The sequence below is a fragment of the Pleurodeles waltl genome, unplaced genomic scaffold (genome assembly GCF_031143425.1).
Source record: "Pleurodeles waltl isolate 20211129_DDA unplaced genomic scaffold, aPleWal1.hap1.20221129 scaffold_121, whole genome shotgun sequence".
Classification (NCBI taxonomy): Eukaryota; Metazoa; Chordata; class Amphibia; order Caudata; family Salamandridae; genus Pleurodeles; species Pleurodeles waltl.
The window spans coordinates 653,449-673,950 of NW_027149827.1; the positions used below are offsets into that span (position 1 = coordinate 653,449).

At 42.6% G+C, this 20,502-nt stretch overlaps 1 long non-coding RNA gene across 1 annotated transcript in view; it reads right to left on the reverse strand.

The window, feature by feature from the left end:
• Positions 1 to 529: 529 nt before the first annotated feature.
• The window catches only part of LOC138273928 (uncharacterized), a 78,565-nt gene continuing 58,592 nt past the window's right edge, over positions 530 to 20,502 (reverse strand). Inside the window, exons 3-4 of the long non-coding RNA XR_011200302.1 lie at positions 5,102 to 5,208; positions 530 to 604 (exon numbers count right to left, since the gene is read on the reverse strand). This is a non-coding gene — a long non-coding RNA (uncharacterized lncRNA). The remainder of the gene's footprint in view (positions 605 to 5,101; positions 5,209 to 20,502) is intronic.

Here is a 20,502-nt window from a genome sequence, read left to right on the forward strand (position 1 = left end):
GTGTAAACATGAGGGTTGGCTGGGGAATAATATGAGGAAACCAAAGGAATTCCTCACAAAAATCCTCTAACGCACGTGCAAGCTTTGTTAGAGTGCTGGATAGAAACAGCTCTTTACAAGGCCGCAACGGGCACAAAAGGACCGTTGTCCACACACGAGAGCACCTCCTCAGGACGCACGAGGTATGGAGAAAAAAAAAAAATCACACTGGGAGATAAACCTACCCTGCGTGATAACAGTACACAGGTCTCAGTTAAACAATTAAATCTTTAAACAAGCACAATATTCAGTGATAATCATTAAATGAGGAGAAAGTAAGAAACACAATGACAACTGATGAGCATTCAAGAAAGAGGAAAAGGAAGGGACGTCATTCACATATATGGCTGACCGAGTTATGATTGGACTGTGGTTACTATGGACACTTATTCCCTATGTCTCATGGGATAAGTAGTTCTATTTTTTCTTACCATAAGTCTTTGATAACTGCTATTTTATATCAAGTGAAGAAAGAAATGCATCATACTTGCCTCTTGACCTTATTAGAACTGAAACTTCCCTTCTCGTTATCTAGGAAATTTATCACCACCTGACAGGTTTGCTCCTGTTGGAAGTAGAACAGTTAGATATTTTATAACTTAAAACAGGTCTTAATTTTTCTTTCTGCAGTACTAACCATAATTTCAATGACAAATGAACCCCTCATTTTAGTAGAGTCCAGTGGCAGAGTAGATTGGCATAGACTGCATTGATTTTGAGTAAAGGATTATAGAGTGCATTGGTGTGGAGTGCAGTGGTTAGAGTAAAGTGAAGTGGCACAGAGTAGAGTGGTGAAGAGTAGAATTGAATGGTGCAGGGTAGAGTAGAATGGTGTGGAGTGGTGCAGAGTAGATTGTTTCATACTAGAGTGAAGTGGCTTAGAATGGAGTGGTGAGCGGCAGAGTGCAATAGCATACATTGACATTTAGTGCAGTGGTGCAGAGTAGATTAGAGTGACGTAGAGTGGATTGGCATAGAGTGCACCAGTGTGGAGAGGAGTGATGCAGTGTTGCAGAATAGTGAAGCGTGGTATAGAGGGGAGTGGTGCAGAGGGGAGTGCAGCGGCCTAGACTGCATTGGCGTAGAGTGCTGTAGAGTAGAGAGGCATAGAGTTAAGTACAGTGGAGTGGTGCAAATTTGGACCATTGGCGTAGAGTGGTGTAAAGTAGAGAGGCATAGGGTGAACTGGTGTGGAGTAGTGCAGAGTAGAGTGCAGTGGAGTGGTGAAGTGAGAAAGTGGAGTATGCATGTTGTGGTAGTGCACTACTATTACAGTCAACACATTTACAATTGAAATGACTATTACATTTGCACAGGCATAAGTTTTACTGATAAAAGTATATACCGCACAAAAGATGAGTGGAACTGTCATTATCCGTTATATTTTTTATAATATTAAAATAGGTTTCCTCCACACTTCAGAATTACCAAAAAATGTGCTTCATTTGTGCTCTCTAATTCTGAAATATCTGCACAGTTCATTTAAAGTCATTTATATTTTGTTGCGTGTTAGAAAAAAATAAAATTTTACATCCTTTGGTCCATTACATCCCCATTATCAGCATGAGTCACTTTGAAGTCAGAGCAAGAAAAGTAAACACCAAGTTCACTCATAAGTCAGAGATTTACATTTAACCTGTCTGAGTGCACAGCAAATATGACAAGATAAGAACAAGATTTAAATTCTTGTTTACAAATTGAGCACTGGTGGAAGGATACCGTAACAAAGGTAAGGGCCATGGAAGGGACGACCTCAAGATGGATAGCCTAAAACAAATAGAGCCAGCAAATAGAAAACAAGCAAATGTGAGTTACAAAACAACAATCCAATGGTAAGCAATGAGCAGATTGAATTCACAGGGGAGCTTTCCGAATGTCCAAGGTTTTGTTTGCAAATCACTTTAACCAAAAACATTGAATTGTACTTCATGTATCAGAATCTGTGCCTGCTAATATGTATTATTGACTAAATATATTCACCTCTAAGATTTCCTTTCTTCTCCAACAGTGTGAGACAGGTTGCATAATCTGCACAGACATGCTGTTTCTTTGGCAGCTGTGAATACAATCTGCAAAGCATAGGCAGGTATCACAGTGCATCCTTTCCCGGTCAATAGCGAGATATAGTACAATCTTTAAAGTTGATTCACCTCGCAGTCGTGCCTCTCCTCCCAGTTGAGTCAGGATGTACTTCCGTCTCCTATAATATTTTCAGAGCACAGACTAACAGGAATGAATCGGCACACCTTTCTCTGGCAATGAGAGACAAGTAAAATATCTTTAGGGTTGAAGCTGCCATCAGGATGCCCTTCCTGCTCTTTCAATTAGAGACAGTGAGCCAAATCTGCTATAGCAGAAATAGCCTTCAGATTGTACGTCTTTCTCTGTGAATGACAGATGATGTGCAATATGTCATCATTGAATAACCAGTCAGGATGCACTTCCGTCTCTGTCAGTTTGAGACAATTCTCACAATCGGTCACAGCTGATCAAGCTGTCAGCTTATGTTCCCTTTCTCTGAATGGCATAACAGTGACAACTGTTGTGGCCATAGTAGTTGTCAAGACGTCTTCATTCTGTCAGGAGATCAGCTATTGCTTCAATAGGTCTTGACCAACAGTTTGTTGAAAGTGGTAACATTACAATCAAAATTCAAATCAGATTAAAAGTTCTGTTCAACACAAGTATACAGAATCAATAGTTAGAATCATCCCAATTTGGCAGATCTTATCAAAAGGCTAAGAAAATTGCTACTATTCCTGACATCTCATGTCACTAAGGAAGCCACACTAAGTTCTAGGAAAATTACCTCTGCATTCAGGGACTATCGTCAGAAATTCTATAAGGAGAATGTGGTTAGGCTTCATCATATTTTCGATTATTGTACGGCACATATTTTGCCTGTTTAGAGTTGGCACATCATGTTTCATTTAGAACAAAACATTTTTAGAAATAGGTATTAGAAACCAGCAGCCAGTTGCGATGTCGCCCCAGAAGTTTGGTGATTAAAACCTAGCGATTGTCTTCACTTAGGTGTCCCCAATCCAGTAGATGTTTATTTTGAAAAATTACATGTGATATAGCAACTGGGGCTTTATCAAAGGGGAGCAGAGGCTGCCCCTCTTATTTTCTGTTTCCAAACTGTGCAAACTGCAGCTCCTGCTCTGATTTTCCATTTTAATGTAAATGCTTTAAACTGTGTGCAGTGTCTTAAACATATGCACAGTATCAAGTCCATAGATGTAGATCAAAGTTAAAACCTGCTATCTTGTCTTTTGTCCCACAGATTGACGTACGAATCCTGGTGTTTGTGTAGCAAAGATACCTCATACTTTTTTTTTCTTTTTATAAATAGATGTTCTGTCCTTATACTATGTATATATGTAACCGACAGGTGAATTAAATGAAGTTTATTTTTCAATATCTGACAACAGTACCAACCCCTCCAACAGGTTTAAAACAGATTAATGTGCTAGTACATATGTCAGACAGAGTGTGAGATGGCTAAAAAGAAGCTGAACATTGGAAATATCCCTTTTTCAATTGGGTTAATGCCAATAATCTTGTAATATGTAAGCATAAATAGTGTGGTGCATTGTGGGAACTGCGATAGTGCCTTGGCAATTTATTGATAAAGACGTGATCACAAGTCAGTCAAATAAAGATTTGCAAAACCAGCTGGCTTATCAAGAGTGGGTGATCTTCAGAGAAATTTTGAAAAGATTTAATTAATTTCGTCTTTGAAAATGCCTTTAAGAGGGCAGGTAAGCCTTAATGAAGAGGAAGATATGTCAGTAAATGATCTTCAAATAAGTTTATTGATATAAATGCATTTTTGGGGCAAAGTACACATTTAGGAAAAATGAATGCCTTACTGAGACGTCTAAGCAGACAAGCAAACACTACAGAGGTTACCTAGTCTCTAGGTTTGCCCGATGATTTGTGACAGTCGTTTGATCGACTCATCTGTCATTGACCGGAATAGAAGCAGGGAGATTATTCAGTCACAGGGTTTGCACTTAATTATTAATGTGTCTAGCCATATGATCATTGGTCGTAAGTTTTTATACTCCAGTACCAAATGATTATGTACATAATGTCTTCTCATGTATTGTGACATATTTAAACAGAGCGCCTTATTGATAGGCCCTCACAAGTGCTATGTAGAGTTAATAAACAGAGGTGATGAAATCTAAAATTAAATTAGAGGAATGGGAGGCTTGAGAAAACCTTACATAGAAATGCTTATGGCAGTTTTAGCAGTTAGTATGAATAATTTCTAAGAAATAACCATTTCACAAAGATGACCCATGAAAAACTAATTTGATAGCTCACCATCAATGCATTAGTGGCATCTCCCTTGTGTGCTTGTAGAATTCGGAATGATAATGCGCCCTGCACAGGAGAGAGTTTGTGGAGGCATCACTAGCCTGCAAACACAAGTGCTTCTTTAACTGGAACAACGGTGTAGCACAATTTACTATCGTAGCACTTCTTTTTTTCACCAGGATAAATTGTGATTGTTCAGTTGGCATGCCAGATGAAACATTGCCTTATGTATTGTAACTCTCTCAATTGTGTCCCCCTCATATCGATTATTAAAAGCAGGTCTGTTTAACGTTTATTCCATCCCAATGTTGACAGTTCAGACTGCACCTGCTTGGGGAGGGCACCTGAAATTAATAGTTCATATGCAGCTTTGGCGTGTCATCTGTTATTAAATGTAAATTCCGAACAGTCAGGAGGAGCTTCTCACTCTAGTAGGTTTGAAATTAGTCCTGCCGAATTTTATGAAACCAGCATACTGCTAATAAAGCAATTTAAGAAATTCACTATGTGCACTCTTGAAGAAAACTCAAATGATGCTGTCACTGTTTCCCTCAAGAAGAACTTATGTAATCGTATTTATGATTTTCGAGCCACCGAGAGCATGGACTGTTTCCCAGAGTGGTGGCTAATCTTACATCTAGCACAAATTGACTGACTTTGGAGGGAACCTGTAAGAGTTTTTGATGATTAGAGGCCCCAAATTGAATAAGATACTGGAATTCACTTTGCCTACCCCAGTTCAGAAGACTACCCACTGAAAATTTCAGTATTGGCTTCTTTTCACGCCAGGTCTCTAATGAACGGTAGTTACGCGTGTGATGATTTGGTCCTGATTGTGCCCTGAAAAAAACAGAGGTTAATTATGACATTTTAGAAAAAACATAAAATCATTAGGTTTTCAGAATATTATTAATCAAGCTTTTGTACTATGATCCCAATTTGTGTACTTCAGAGCTTCATTAGCATTCATCACATTATTAAGAGAAATACATGATAAGCCAATGTTATACCTTCTCGGTTTTTCATATCAAACAACGTACATCAGAGGGAGTGAAGAGGGATAATGGGAAATGGTTGCATTTTACTGGCCATCTAACAAGCGAATCAGGAACATGTGGCCAATGATGAAGTATAGCTGATGTGTTCTACAGTTTATGATATATGAGTAAAATAACTAGAAATTGAAGCCACCCCTCGGATAAAAAGCACCTTAGCAGCTCATTCTAAGGGAACGTCATTCTGGGAACCGGATTTTAACCATAGTATTAAAGCCCCCTGCAGTTATTTTACGAGAGTGTGGTTTACCAGAACGAATGGCCTATGATTCCAGTGTGGCTTACCAGAACCAATGGCCTATGATTCTATCATCTGTGATGTGAAAGAACTAAGCGCCACATTTACAAAACTCTGCCTGTTTGCAAGCACAAAAAGCATTTTGGTATGTATGAATCCCAAATTGCGATCCAGTAACACATTTTGGTATTGAGAATGCATACTGATTTGGTATTTGTTTAAGACGTGCCTTCCAAATATCAAAACTGAATGAATGACCTGTATTAATGATTTGCGACCAAATTCCGGTTGCATAACAGTAATATTTTACCAACATCTCAAGGAGGTGGCAACCGTTATGACCCCTTCCATTTGAGAATGTTTTTTTACGAGCAACATATGAAACATAAGTGCATCATTTTTTTTTTTTTTTTTTTTTTTTTTTTAAATGCTGCCTTTTTCCTTTAGGTAAACAGGCTGCATTTAAACTAAAAAAATGAATGTTTTATTGAAAAGCAATCAGACATGGGGGTTCCCTGACTCCAGCATGCCACCATCCCTTTGATAACCACCATGCCTAATGGGACTCAAACAGCTGACAACCTCATTAAAATCAGCTCAGTATGTGACCCACTAGGAATTGCTATTTAACTGTTGTAAGTTTGCTTACATTAGGAATTGGGATTCCCTAATTACGATTAAGTAAGAATTGCAATTAGGAAATCACAATTCCTACTTTTTGTACATTTGACCCTAACTACTTATCCTATCCACCTATACAGTTGTCCATACTTCACACCTTTCCCGACCACTGTGCAACATCAAAGTACCCCAGATGAAGAGTAGAAGATGTAAAGTGAACCTGGATATGGCATTGGTAATTAGACAATACCATCAGCTTTCTTTCTTGCTGCTTCCAGTCTGGGTGTCGTGATGACGTCAGGAGACGCTGTCCGAGGTGCTGATATTGGGCTCATGGTCTGTGAGCCTGATCCGTAGCTGACTAATAGATGACCTGAAGACGAAGACTGACTTGTTGCTGATCCATCCTGGATAGGTAGCTATGAAAAGGTGACAGACTATTTTTATGCCTTTTATTCTAGGTATCAACTGCGCTTTTTTTTAAGATTCTCACTTAGGTAGATTTTTTCCAAATTGATGTTTTCTCTAAATTGTTTTTGCATGAAGACCCCCATGCTAATGCTAATCTTGGTTAGGTAGGCTGTTAGGGTGACGTTGACAGTGACAATGACAATGACTGACAAACCTAATTGCTGAATTTCACTATTAATGCTGGTATTCTTAGTTTGTGGTATCACATTGTCATAGAAAGCTTCCTTTAAGAATGTATGTCTTTTATGATGGATTAACAAAAAGGATTGATTTGAATAAAGATTGAACTAACGGATGATCTAGAATTGTAATCAATAGGGAATAAAAATTGTTAACTCCTTCCTGAGTAGTGGTTATTCTTGAGTATTATGGTTTAGTTGTTTTCCATAGAAAGTTTCTTGATTATTGATGTTAGCTATAGATTCAATAGTCACTGCATGACTAGGATACTCCATGCGACTCAAAAGGGTCATCGACCTATACGCGTCCCCTCATAAGTTTACTTACTAAGGACAAGGCGAGCTAACACTGCCAACTTTAGTTGTAAGCGCAGCTCCATGCTGTGTTCTTTTGAAGAATGGGTATAAGTTTCCATCCCCAGGAAACTTCAAGGTGTAGGGAATGTAGGTCGGGCCAGGTTTTACAGAAGCCTGAAAGTAAAATTAGCTAATGATGAGTTGTGGCTCCCTGCCTATTACTGTTCAAAGTGGGACAATATTAAGTGTGGGGCTGCCAACTACCCAGTATTATCTAGTCTGCCCATCCCTATTTGCTCAGTTTTAACGGAGGAGTCAGGCGGAATGTGGGCATCTAAAGTTTCTACCGACCATGTGTTACTTTAAATTAACTGGAAGCAACGAGAAATGGGTACCAAAATAGCTCTATGGGTCAGCCATTTTGGAAGGGTGGTCTGTGTAAGGGAGTCAGACAGTATAATGATCATAGGGAGGTGGAAGTGGTCATTCTTTCTTTCTAGTTTGTTTTTAAGTTAATCACATAGTGTTGCGTAGGTTCTCATTAGGGTAATGAGGCTACTGGATTTGGGCAGTAGGACTGCTTAAGTGGTGGGTAATGAGTATAATTCCACACCTGGTGACACTTGTGGGCCTAATCCGGGGTTTCCAGCTAACTAGCAGCACCCCATCGCTGACAGATGATTGTGGCAACCGAGCTCATGGTAAGATAGACTCCCCAGGGAATCTGGTACATCAGATCGCATCCAGTTATCTCAGTTACTAAAATCTCACTCAGGCAAAGACACCAGAGGCAGAATATATTTAAATAGGCATTTATCAAAATATCTGCATCTTAGATAAAAGCAGGTGCATAGCAATAACAAGGATAATGAAAGACAATAGGATCAGGCATGTGACTAAAAATGTAAAACACGAACAGTCCGACTATGCTGTCTAAACAGGGGAGTGGATCTATAGCCCCTCACCTACGCTATGTATGAGCGCAGCATACTAAGCCTAATCTGCCCTTTGGGTTTTCCCGTGGGAGAACATCATCCCTCATACCTGAAAAAGAGGCACGATGTCTTAAAAGACACCGTCCCCATCTGGATCAGGGCTTGGTCGTCTAAGTAGGTAGCTGTAGTGAAGCTTGCAGCAATCAGCATACATTCGTGGTCATCTGGCTAGAATCTCACTAACGTGTTTGGCACTAAGGGGTGTTTTATAATAACACAGCTGACATTCTAAGAAATGGTCCCCACGCATGACTGTTTTTGTGTGAATGCTGGAGACAGCATACCACGTTTGTCATCAACCCTATCTGACTGTAGGCTTGGAGAAAGCACAAAGTGAACTATATGTCCTACTAAGAATGTGATGCTTTCCTAGGCGAAAGAACAACAAGATATAGGGAAATAAAACAGCACCGCAAATGAAGCTATTGCTAGAAAAATAAAGCAATGCTGAATAAAACGTAGACAGGTGAAAGTGCAGAGCTGCAGGCCTAGTTAACTAAAACAAGTGCTCAGAACATGGCTAAAATAGCTACACAATAATAGTATCAATATCGAGCACTGGGGAACCAAACTGACATTACAGGGCATATGGTGTTCAGCCATGCCAATTTAAGGGACAACATGCAACACCCTGCAGAGCTATGTGAATTGATTATTCATTAAAAAAATAAAAGCAACGGAGGTAATCACAGCATCATCGGAATGTTGTGTTATGCCTTTAATTCGAGAAGGTGGTCAACCGCATGCAAGGACTAATTGCATTTCCCTTAAGCTGCACTGCATCCTTCCTTCCTTGACCCCTTATCGTAAGTGGGTTGTTGCTATCTCATATTACTTTGAGGAATGGTGTAAAACTATGACACAATCTTACATACATTTGCACATTCAACCAAAGGAGAATTTTTAAACGGCAATTGAACTGTCAAAATACTGCATTTTTTTCTTCGCTTGTGGAAATTAAAATAAAGCCATTCTGAGGTTAGCTGTGGCAGTTGCCCATGATGCTAAAATATTTCTCTCAAAATTTCACTGGGCATTCTGTGCAAACCAGCAAACTGGTTTAGCTTAACCCCTTTTACGCTACAGACGTAATGGTTATGTCCGTGGTGGCGCGCCTCAGGCACCACGGGCGTAACCAGTCTGTGTACAGACCCTCGGGGGAAGCGCTAGTACTCCCCCTGAGGGCCGCCACCCCTACCCCCCAGGACAGGTTTGGAAGGAAAATAGTTTCCCCTTCCACATCTGACCCCCCACCCCCCCAAGACGTCAGCACGCGATTGCGCGCTGACATGAAAGGGTGCAAAGACGTGCTGGAAGCTATTTGCTTCCAGTGCGCCAAGAGGAAAGAAGGTGAGTTTTACCTCCGGGCGGGGGTCGGGGGGGGGGGGGAATCCCTCTAATAGAGGGGATGTGATCGGGCAGCAGGAATGCCCAATAGACACCTGGGAATTAGTGTGTGTGTTTATAGTGTGGGAGATCGACCCCTTGGGCAAGGGTCACTCTCCTTTGGGGGCCAATGTATTTTTCGCCGTTTCTGCCCCACTTGGGGGCAGATCATCCTTTTATTTTTAGGCCAATCTGCCCCCAAGACGGGCAGAAAGCCACTAGAAACCACAGATTTTTTTTTGGGCTGATTTTGTGTTGGGGGGCACCCCCTTGGGCAAGGGTCGCCCCCAAGGGGCAAAAAGCAATATTGGGCAGTTCTGCTCCCCCTGGGGGCAGATCAGCCTATTTTGTTTTTGGGCCCATCTGCCACTTAGCGCCAGGGACCATGTGTGCACTCTGTGTGGGGGGGGGGGTGGCTCCTTGGGCAAGGGTCGCCCCCCCAGGGGGCAATATATTCTATGGCATTTCTGCCCCCCGATGGGGCAGATTTGCCTATTTTCTTTTTTTGTTTTTAGATAATGCTTTAGCCTTCCACGAGATCACCCTGATTCTGACCGTCTTTTTAAGATTAGACCTGTCCTTGATCATTTGGTAGATCGTTTTTCAGAAATCTATGTTCCAGGCAAAGAAATATTTGTAGATGAGTCTTTGGTCCTGTTAAAGGGTCGTTTGGTTTTTAGGCATTACATTCCTAGCAAGAGGGCACGGTATGGAATTAAATTGTATATGCTGTCTGAAAGTAGTACAGGATGTTTATAATTTCCGGGTCTACACTGGTAGGGATTCCAGTATTGACCCCCCTGATTGTCCACCAACTTTTGGAGTGAGAAAATTGTGTGGGAACTTGGTAGACGACTGTTTCACAAATGTCACCATTTATATGTAGATACCTTCTACACTGGAGTTCAGTTGTTCAAGGAGTTGTTCAGAGTGGACACTCTTTCTTGTGGCACAATCTAATCGGAAAGGCTATCCAAGAGAGCTTGTCTGTAAAAAACTTGAGAAGGGACAGTGCAGTGCCTTGCAGAATGATGAGCTGCTAGCTCTGAAATTTGTAGACAGGAGGGAGGTGTACATGCTAACTACCATCCATGATGAGAGTACTTCACCTGTGGCTGTTTGGCGTCAAGTTGCTGAAGTGCGCAAACCTGTATGCATTTTAGACTACAATAAGCACATGGGTGGTGTTGATGGAGTAGATCAGAGGTTGGAACCTTACACTGCTGCTCGTAAGTCTTATGTTTGGTATAAGAAGTTAGTGGTTCACCGGTTCACTTGGCAACTTTTAATGCTTTTGCTGTGTTCAAAGATAGTTCTCCAGATTCAAGGATAACATTTGTGAAATTTCAAGAGTATCATAGCGAGCCTTGTTGTGCTTGAACAGGCAAGAGTTCCTAGAGAAGCAGTGGTGGAGGATGTGGCTAGATTGAAAGATCGTCACTTTGCTGAGCATGTTCCTCCCACGGCCCCAAAAAAATAAAAAAAAAAACTTTCCTGCTAAGAGATCTAGAGTCTGTGCTCGAAGAGGTATCGGGAAGGAGACTAGGATGTACTGCTCTGATTGTCCTTCAAAACCTGGGTTGAGTGTGGGTGGCTGTTTCAAGAACTACCACAGACAAATTATTGGGAAATACTGTGAGCGTAGACAGCTGTTTTATATTTTCATATGTTCAGTTTCACAGTTGGCATTACTGTCATGTATTCAGTTAGAGCTTTTGTGTTTGTAGTTTTGTATTTATAATTAGTGGTTTCTGTGTTTAAAAACAAAAAAAAGTGATGGCGGTGTGCATGAGGGACCGACCTGGGTGGGGTGGCGCTTGGCTGGCGGTGTGCGTGGGGTGGCGCTTGGCTGGCGGTGTGCGTGGGGTGGCGCTTGGCTGGCGGTGTGCGTGGGGTGGCGCTTGGCTGGCGGTGTAAATATTGACTTGCTGTTGGCTACTGCAACACTGCCAGACAAACACCAGTTCACAAACTCCCATCAGCTGGTGTGATTGCTGTATCAGGCATGAGGGCGTATGTAAGTGATGAGCCCTTGAGTGGCGCTGTCTGACGATGCAAATGTTGTAATGTGTTGGGCCCGTGGCTGCCCGCATGAATGGTCTTGTGCATGTCATGTATGAAAGGTGTGTGAATGGACTGTAAAGCAATAGGTGCCTTGTTGTGGCTTTACAGCTCACAAGCTGTGAGCCATTGGTTCAGTTTTTTGGCCTCTCAGTTATTTCATTTTTGTGAAATCTCTTTAAAATAAAATTTGTTCTACTGAATCACTCACCCTCATGCCAAATCCAACCAGTATGTGTGGTAAAAATAAAATCTGCTCTGCTGTAATCATGCGTCGCACCACACCCGTGACACGCTAGGTGTCTCGGGTGGGACCCCGATGATGAAGTGTTAGAAAATGGGTTGTTAAGGGCAGGCAAGTACCTACACTTAGCAATAGGCCTCTAACCTCCACTTAGGTCCAGTTAGGTCTCAGTAAATTAAACCTAGCTCAACCCTTGGTAGCTTAGCAACGAGCAACAAGGCTTAATTTAGGTGACAAAGCGTAAAGCAATCAGAGATCACAAAACAGTAATTAAAGAAAACACGGGAAACAGTTTAAAAATCCAAAATTAATTTATAAAAAAAGGAAATAATTTTAGCTTTAAAATGACACCAAAATGAATAAAATCGGATATGGGGAACCGGAGAAATTAATTTGAAAAGAATTAATGCTTTCTAGCACATAGAAACAAAAAGCGCCAATCTGGTAATCTGGTCGCACCTCGACTGGGGCAAAGTCAAAGTTTAATCCCAACCACAATGAAGCCCGGCTCAGCTACAGCCCGCAGGAGGCCTCGGTCAAACGTTTACCTTAGGACTTAGTTTTTCTGGAGATTTTCTTCAGCAGGACGGACCTGCCAGTCCAATCCGCCCTCCTGGAACTCTTCCTTGGATACACGTCGCGGATCCCTCGGTGGGGATTTTTACTGTTGGACTTAGTCGTTTTTCAGGTGAAAATCCTTCGACTGGGGCAAACCTGAATCTTGATCCAATGTCCTTGGATCCCACTTCGGATAGGCTATCTGGAAGGTCCCGGTCAACTTCCTACGTTCGGAATAAGTCTACTTTTTGGAGATTTTCTTCACGGGGACGAACCTGCAAGTCAGGCCGGGTTGAGGCAAGCCGGCTAGAGTTGGCACGGTGGGTCGGTCCCTCTATGGAGCTTTTTTCCAAAAGTTCTCCAAAGTTCTGGATCTTCTTCCAGATGTTCTTTTAAGATTCTTTTGAGGTCCACAGTTCACCCCAAGGTTCCAGAAGCTCTGAGATGCTCCTTCGGGGTGCGGACTACAACTCCCAGAATGCACCTGGCACAAACTCCTTTTTGGCCACTGGACAGTAGTCAGGTGGATGGTTTCTTCAGGAGTTGGTGCAGGGGACTCTGGTTATCAAATTTTCACCTGTAGCAAACGGAGTCCCTCCTTGAACCAGTTGAAGCCAGGCAAAGTCCTTCTTGTGGTGAAGCCCAAGTGTGCAGCTGGTGCAGTCCTCCAGAGTGCAGTGTCCAGGTGCAGGTCAGGGGTCCAGCAGGGCAGTCCTTCTGTAGTTCTTCCTGGTAGGGAACTGAGGTGTGGGTGCAGGTCTTAATGCACAACCGGTCAAAAGATAGTGAAGGATTGGTATAAGGGTAGTTAAAAATGACTAGAGGTAACGAATTGTAATTTTATTCTAATGCCTATACCTCTGACATGATTAAAAACAATACATAGGGATATAGTAAAATAAAGTCTACACCCCCCATATAAAAGTATGATTGGTATAATTACTAGATCTCGTAGTAGAGATTAGTAAAAGAGGAGAAAGTAAGCACAGGATCCCCTGTGTCACTATATCGTAGATCAACATGTTTCTCGCTGTTTTATAGTCAATAAATGATCCTATGCAATTCGTCAGGACCTTAGTACATACCTAATCCTTTAAACAATAGGGAATCCCATAATAAGGAAATAAAAAACCCTCCAAATACTAAAGGTAGGGCCTCATCGGGGTAACATCAGGATTGAAAATCCACTATGGTTTTGAGTGGAGCCAAAAAGTTCTTGACCACCTACGCCTGATGATCATCCCGAGGGGTATCTTTTGACCGGTTGTGCATTATTCTCAAAAAGATCTCAGTCAAAGAGCCCCCGTGTGGGGCCCGTCAGGCATTGCAGTGCCGGCCTGACGAGGAGCTTGGCCCTATGATGAAGAATGTCACCGGAAGGTGAGTGAGGGCTCTTGCTTCGAAGACTTTGGTCTCCATTGAATGCTGAACCACCCAGTTTGAAAGAAATCACCTTGCATTTTTGGAACCGTGTGTACTTTGATTTATTGACTGTTGGGAGCTTTACACACGGGACCAGGAGTATTTTTTTCGAATCTCCCACTTTTGCCCCTCTCTGCTGTTGTTTTTTGGTGGGTGCAGGTCTGCCAGTTTTATCCTTGCTCCTGGGTGGGCTCCAGGGGGTCCTGGTTCTCCATTCAGAGGCAGGGTCCTTCCCCCTGTGATGACCACTTTCTGGGAAGTGTGGCAAAAATCAATCCCAGGGAGCAACATTCCTCAAAAATTCATCATGGCTGAAAGTGATTTTTGGAGGTTACATCTGGCTGAGCCCACCCACTGGTGTGGCTAAAAATCCTAAACACACCCCTCTCCTAATCTAATCAAGGGAGCACCTAATTGTCTGGGTTTGCAGGATGCGAGGGTTTTGCTCCAAATGTCCTTCTCTGCCTTTGAAGACCAGTTTGGCAGCCCTCCCCCCTTCCTCCTTCCTCCTTACCCATCTGCTGAGGGAAGATCTCATCCCCTAGGCACATCTGTGTTGAGCCCGGCCACTTCACACCTCATCAAGGCAGCCTGGCCAGGCTGCCAGAGGCTGGCCAATCAGATCAAAGCAGCAAAAACACTGCAGGGCTGCAGTTGGCAACTTTTTAGATAAGGTTTAAAACTCTTTACCTGAACAAGTTATATTAAATCCAACAACTGGAAGTTGTGGGATTTAGTATAACAATTAATTTGATACCAAACTTGAAGTATCTATTACTTAAGGGGATTTTTAAAATGAAAAAGTCTCCCCATTCTACCTATGGAGGCCATTCACTACAATGAGGGAAAAACTAATTTGGCTGTTTTACCTCACCAGGGCTTCTAAACCTATTTTTAAAAGGTCCCTGCTTATAGTTACATGGCACCCAGCAGTAGGGGCACATATGGCACACCTTAGGGGTGACATATGTAACAATAAGGTAGTTTAAGACTTTGGAACCACTTAATTCCAAAGTCGAATTTGCATGTAACTAATTTAAAAGCAGCCAGCAAGGCAGGCCTGCCTTTAAAATGACACTGGGCACCTCAGCAGTGCACCTATGGATGCACTACCTATGCTGGGGTCCCTAAACCTACATGCCCTACCATATAGTAGGGACTTATAGGTAGGTTGACTTAGCCAATTATAATTAGCCTAATTTTCATACTGATTTTACACAGAGCACAGGCCCTGGGACTGGTTAGCAGTACCCAGGGCACCATCAGAGTCAGGAAAACACTAGCAGAAAGTGAAAAATGGGGGCAAAGCGTTAAGGGGCCTCTGCAATCAGCCCTGTTTTCTCACATGAAGCATGCCTCCAACTTGGTTGGTGGGTGGGTGAGGGGTCTTTTTAACATAACCTAAGTGTGTTTCGTTTCACAATTTTAGTGTTTGGAGCATCACATAAGTACGTGGACACATCAAAATGATCTATTGCAAAACTACCTGTGTTTGGGGGGGGGGGGGGGTGGGAGGGTTCACTTGTTTTTGGTCCCGGGTGCGAAATTCATCTAGGGAAACCTACCAAAGCCAGACATGTTTTAAAACTAGACACCCCAAGGAGTCCAGGAGGTGTGGCTTGCCTGGATCCCCCAACATTTTCTTACTCCTCTGCAAACCTCAAATTTCTTCCACCCAGCATTCCCCTCAGTCTCCCAAGTAAAATGATATGTCACTTGTGTGGGTCCCCAAAGCAGAGTCAGCCTAAAAGATGTACAAAAGAAAACCATGTGCTTATCAACTCGCTGTGCTAAACCCTCAATCTCTACAGGTTATTGGCATTTTTCTGTTGCAGGCACCTGGACCACCCACACAAGTGAGGTACCATTTTTATCGGGAGACTTGGGGGAATGCTGGGTGGAAGGACATTTGTGGCTCCTCTCAGATTCCAGAACGTTGTCACCGAAATATGAGGAAAAAGTGTTTGAGCCAAATTTGAAGGTTTGCAAAGGACTCTGGGTAACAGAACCTGGTGAGAGCCCCACAAGTCACCCAATCTTGGATTCCCCTAGGTGTCTAGTTTTAAAAAATGTACAGGTTTGGTAGGTTTCCCTAGGTGCCGGCTGAGCTAAAGGACAAAATCTACAGCTAGGCACTTAGCAAAAAACACGTCAGATTTCAGTGAAAAATATGATGTGTCCATGTCGCGTTTCCTGTAGCGAGCATTAGGCCTACCCATGCAAGTGAGGTACAGTTTTTATCGGGGGAACACAGAATAGCAAAACAAGTGTTATTGTCCCTTGTCTTTCTCTACATATTTTCCTTCCAAATGTAACAGTGTGTAAAAAAGATGTCTAATTGAGAAATGCCCTGTAATTCACATGCTAGTATGGGCACCCTGGAATTTAGAGATGTGCAAATAACCACTGCTTCTCAACACCATATCTTGTGCCCATTTTGGAAATATAAAGGTTTTCTTGATAGCTATTTTTGACTCTCTACATTTCAGCAAATGAACTGCTGTATACCCGGCAAAGAATGAAAACCCACTGCAAGGTGCAGCTAATTTTTTGGCTCTGGGTACCTAGGGTTCTTGATGCACCTACAGGCCCTATATATCCCGCAACTAGAAGAGTCCAGCAGACGTGACAGTATATTGCTTTCAAAAATCGCAGGAAAAATTTAGAGTAAAACATGAGAAAAATGGCTGTTACTTTCACATCAATTTCAATATTATTTTATTTCAGCTGTTATTTTCTGTAGGATCTACACAAATTACCCCTTGCTGAACTCAGAATTTTGTCTACTGTTCAGAAATGTTTAGCTTTCTGGGATCTAGCATTGGTTTCACACCCATTTGTGTCCCTAACTGGAAGGAGGCTGAAAGCACAAAAAATAGTAAACATTGGGTATGTTCCAGTAAAATGCCACAATTGTGTTGAAAAATTGGGTTTTCTGATTCAAGTCGGCCTGTTCCTGAAAGCTGGGAAGATGGTGATTTTAGCAACGCAAACCCTTTGTTGACGTCATTTTTAGGGGAAAAACCACAAGCCTTTTTCTGTAGCCCTTTTTCCCCCCATTTTTTTTTTTTTTTAAATAAACAAAATTTGTGTTGTATTTTGGCTAATTTCTTGATCTCTTTCAGGGGCACCCCCAAAGTATGGGTACCTCTAGAATCCCTACGATGTTGGGAAAAAAAAGATGCAATTTTGGCATGGGTAGCTTATGTAGACAAAAAGTTATGAGCGCCTAAGCGCAAACTGCCCCAAACAGCCAAAAAACAGGCTTGGCACCTGAGGAGGAAAAGGCCTGGCAGCGAAGGGGATAAAAGATAAATCCATAAGACATATTATGGAGCTGCGTTGTGCTCCAAAGCATTATATCTCTGTTGGTTTAGGTCAGAATAGCGTTAGCAAAAGTATCGTCCTACAAACACAATTTTCAAAAAAAGGGCTCTTGGTTGGAAAAGGAAAGGCAGAGCCAAGGACGTGGCTCAAATGAGAGTTGTCAGTGTGGATGAGGTATGGTGCCAAGAGAAGGGATTATGACTTTGAGCTCATCCCTGCAGCCTGGGTGGTGAGTCACGGATTTTGAGCAAAGTGAAGCCCTGAAGGTTTGAGGCTTTGGAGCTTGGAACCTTTCCAAAGCCATCACCTCTCCACCCGTTTGCTGGCCAGCATACGTGCTCACCTGCTCACTCCCTAAACTGTCCTAGGTCTGGCCTGCTCCTCAGGGCTCCAGGAGAGGCTAGGAGCTGGTGGCTACCGAGGCTGGTAGGATTTTAAAGTACACAGTAAAGAATGCTGGGTGTGTGTATTAAGCACAAAGTGAGTTTCTTACAGACTGCACAGATTTTGAACATCCAAAGTGCACTCAGAGGTGGCCAGTTTAGTGGCTGGTTCAGGAAAGTGTGATAGCTATTCCCCTCGGAAAGTAAAGGGTTAGTTTCCCTTGGTTTTTCCACTTACACATTGGGACGAGCCGCAGCAGAGATACACAGAGTACAGAATGAGTGACCGCTGCTTTGAGTGGAGAGCAAGGTGGTGAGTAAAGTGGTCAAGATTGACTATACCACGGCCCAAATTATGGACCCCAAGTAAAGGAGAAATCTGCCTGGTTGCCGCCACCTGGAAGTCCATGGCTTCACCGGTGGTAGTCAGTGGCAGTCAGCAAGCAGAGTTGAAGCCTAATGCCTGAAGCTTGATTCTGAAGCGTCCAGTTAACTGTCCCCTTGGCATATATCAAAAGGGTTGAGCCCCAGGTGTAGCATACATTAATCATGCCTGGTGGAGGGTTGGGCAGTAGTGGTGCATGGAGGCAGCCGGCACAGGAGTCGATGCAGCTTGCACCTATGGTGTTCCCCTGTTTTTCACTACTCCCCGGAAGTGTGCTCGTATTAACACTCAGGCTTAGTTGATGGTTTGTAGGCAGTCCATCCAATTTGGCCCGAAAGAGGACTAATTAAAAGGCTTAAAGGAATTCCATCGAGCTCTACAAAGCCGAGATAAGCTATCGGCCCTTGCTCATGGAGTCTCCTCTGTGGCTGAAAATGAATGCCAGAAAGCTTAGATCAGGTAGAGTAATCTCCACCAGAGTTGGTGAAAAAAACAAGATCAAATCCTATAAGGAATAAATTGAACCGCATTGGCTCTTTGAAGAGACTCTCAAACTGACAGGGGATGATACATTATCAGGCAGACAGGGACAGGTTCACCCTTCAGGAATCTCCTTACCCAGTAGATTATCCCTGTAATAAGAGTTATGTCCCAAGGAAATCCCCAAGTAATCAGGACTAGATCTTATTCTTCTAAGTCCCCTAAGATGGACTACACATTGTCAGATATCACCTTAATCAAAACATCTTTCAACATCACCCGTAGAGCTATTGATCCTCAGTCCCCTGTAAGCTCAGATACCTCCAAATTTCTACACTGTAGTACTCCAAGTAATCTTGCCACCTCTTAAGTATGGCAAGGTCCTCTGCATTTCACATGAAAACTTCATTCCATCTACCTGAGGAATATAATCAACTTTCTGAATCACTTCATTGCTGAGAGTGAATACTCTTCTCGATCTTGAATCTGCTGGAAAAAATTGAGACCTAATTCTGAACACATGCTTCCCATTCTGTCTGATATGTTAAAGTCAGAAGTGGCATTTAACCCCTTCGCTGCCAGGCCTTTTCCCCCTCCTGTGCCAGGGCTTTTTTTGCCTATTTGGGGCAGTTCGCGCTTAGGCCCTCATAACTTTTTGTCCACATAAGCTAACCAAGCCAAATTTGCGTCCTTTTTTTCCAACATCCTAGGGATTCTAGAGGTACCCAGACTTTGTGGGTTCCCTTGAAGGAGGCCAAGAAATTGGCCAAAATACAGTGAAAATGTCATTTTTAAAAAAAAAAAAATTGAAAAAGTGGCTGCAGAAGAAGGCTTGTGGATTTCCCCCTGAAAATGGCATCAACAAAGGGTTTGTAGTGCTAAACTCAGCAGCTTCCTAGCTTTCAGGAACAGGCCGACTTGAATCAGAAATCCCAATTTTTTCAACACAATTTTGGCATTTTACTGGGGCATACCCCATTTTTGCAATTTTTTGTGCTTTCAGCCTCCTTCCAGTCAGTGACAGGAATGGGCATGAAACCAATTCTGGATCCCGGAAACCTAACCATTTCTGAAAAGTAGAGAAAATTCTGAATTCAGCAAGGGGTCATTTGTGTAGATCCTACAAGGGTTTCCTACAGAAAATAACAGCTGAAAGAGAAAAATATTGAAATTGAGGTGAAAAAAACATCAATTTTTCTCTACGTTTTACTCTGTAACTTTTCCCTGCAATGTCAGATTATGGAAAGCAATATACCGTTACGTCTGGTGGACTCCTTTGGTTGCAGGGATATATAGGGCTTGTAGGTTCATCAAGAACCCGAGGAACCCAGAGCCAATAAATGAGCTGCACCCTGCAGTGCGTTTTCATTCTATACCGGGTATACAGCAATTCATTTGCTGAAATATAAAGAGTAAAAAATTGCTATCAAGAAAACCTTTGCATTTCCAAAAAGGGCACAAGATAAGGTGCTGAGGAGCAGTGGTTATTTGCACATCTCTGAATTCCGGGGTGACCATACAAGCATGTGAATTATAGGGAATTTCTCAAATAGATGTCTTTTTTACACACTCTCCTATATTTGGAAGGAAAAAATGTAGAGAAAGACAAGGGGCAATAGCACTTGTTTTGCTAATCTATGTTCCCCCAAGTCTACCGATAAAAATGATACCTCACTTGTGTGGGTAGGCCTAGCGCCGGCAACAGGAAACACCCCAAAGCGCAACGTGGACACATCCTAAATTTTGGAAAAAAACGGAGGTGTTTTTTGCGAAGTGCCTACCTGTAGATTTTGGCCTCTAGCTCAGCCGGCACCTAGGGAAACCTACCAAACCTGTGCATTTCTGAAAACTAGAGACCTAGGGGAATCCAAGGAGGGGTGACTTGCGGGGCTCGGACCAGGTTCTGTTACCCAGAATCCTTTGCAAACCTCAAAATTTGGCTAAAAAAAAACACGTTCCTCACATTTCTGTGGCAGAAAGTTCTGGAATCTGAGAGGAGCTACAAATTTCCTTCCACCCAGCGTTCCCCCAA